This window comes from Gymnodraco acuticeps, unplaced genomic scaffold (assembly GCF_902827175.1).
Source record: "Gymnodraco acuticeps unplaced genomic scaffold, fGymAcu1.1, whole genome shotgun sequence".
NCBI classification, from domain to species: Eukaryota; Metazoa; Chordata; class Actinopteri; order Perciformes; family Bathydraconidae; genus Gymnodraco; species Gymnodraco acuticeps.
In genome coordinates, this window is record NW_022989768.1 from 2,192,922 (window position 1) to 2,194,302 (window position 1,381).

At 37.0% G+C, this 1,381-nt stretch overlaps 1 long non-coding RNA gene across 1 annotated transcript; it reads left to right on the top strand.

Moving 5' to 3' along the window:
• Positions 1-220: 220 nt before the first annotated feature.
• LOC117547714 lies at positions 221-860 on the top strand. Its single transcript, XR_004569228.1, has 3 exons — positions 221-262; positions 434-593; positions 763-860. It is a non-coding gene; the product is annotated as an uncharacterized LOC117547714 (long non-coding RNA).
• Positions 861-1,381: the final 521 nt, after the last annotated feature.

A 1,381-nucleotide genomic window follows, 5' to 3' on the forward strand; every position in this document is an offset into this window, starting at 1 on the left:
TATTTAGTGCTCAACACTGAAATTATATTTGTGTTGGTGCCTGTGAATATTGTTACATTTTCCAATGGCTTGGAGATGCAAACTTTGTGCTGCTGTCTTTGATACAAGGGCAGAGTTACTTGAACATTATAACATTATTATTCCCTTGATTTAAAAGTTAATGCAGACTACCTTTGCCCTGCAGCGCAATGAGATCATCAATGATGAGCTACCTGTTGGAGAGATCCTGGAACGCTGGCCTGCCTTGAAAATGGAGTCACAGGTGAAAATATTTTATTTATTACAACTATACAATTATTTTGTGTGCCTTTGTCACTGATAACTTTGACATGTTTACTCAGATTTAGCATGTTATGTTTCTGTTTATCTCTGCTGCCTTCAGTCCACATATACATTGTACTGTGAATTAAATAGTCATTTTATATTTTGGCAGAGTTTCACAGGATAACAAACCTCAACCTGAAGAACCACTTCTATGCGGAGTTGGATAGACATGTCCCCCCCGTCTTCAGAGCCTGTTCAGGAAGAAGGCGGCAAGGGAAGGAAAGGAAACTGAACTTCTGGATCAGCTATTCACCTCCTATGACCTCCAGGTGAGTCGGTTATGCCTCTTGGTGTTTTATTCTCATACTAGAGTGGATTATCTTTGTCAAAATGTTAATCTCTTCAGTCATGGAAGAGCCCTTTCTTGTGATATTAATTGTTGTGTGGTTATACTGTTTAGCATCCAAAGTAAAACAAAGATATGTTCTCACACTCAAGGAGCAAGGTGACGTCCATGTCCGACGTGCTGCTGTCCTCTGTGCTGTGCCTGCATATCTGCATGAAGATGACTCCACGTTTCTGAGGCTGTGGCATGTAAGTCAGCATAATAACTGTTTTGAATGTATGTGACAGATCATCCAAAAATATAGTTTATCTTGTTACATTGTTTCAGGAGATCTATCGCAGGAAGACAATTATTTGAATTTTTATAGTGAAAACATTATAATAAATGATAGATTTAGTTTGAAAAAGTATGAACTGTCCTGGTGTCATCAAAGCATGATTCTGTCACTGAGGTGTTGTTAATCAAAATCATTATATCTTGTGTTGCTCACATCCCATTCAGGTTCTAGTTCCAAGATTTGAATATTGCTATAAGAATTGTAATTATTGTAAGGTACACAATGGACATGTTGAACATAATCTCCCTTTACTTCAACACTTCAGAAGTGTTGAATATGATTTCTACTTTAGGATTTATTTGAAATTAAGCTCTAGGTTTCAGTGTAAAAAATGGGCTCACGTGATTTAATAAAATACACAATCAAGAGAGGGCTTTCTTTCCTGCAGCATCAGTGTTCAATACAAAATAATCTCTAGTGTTCCCCATATTTTT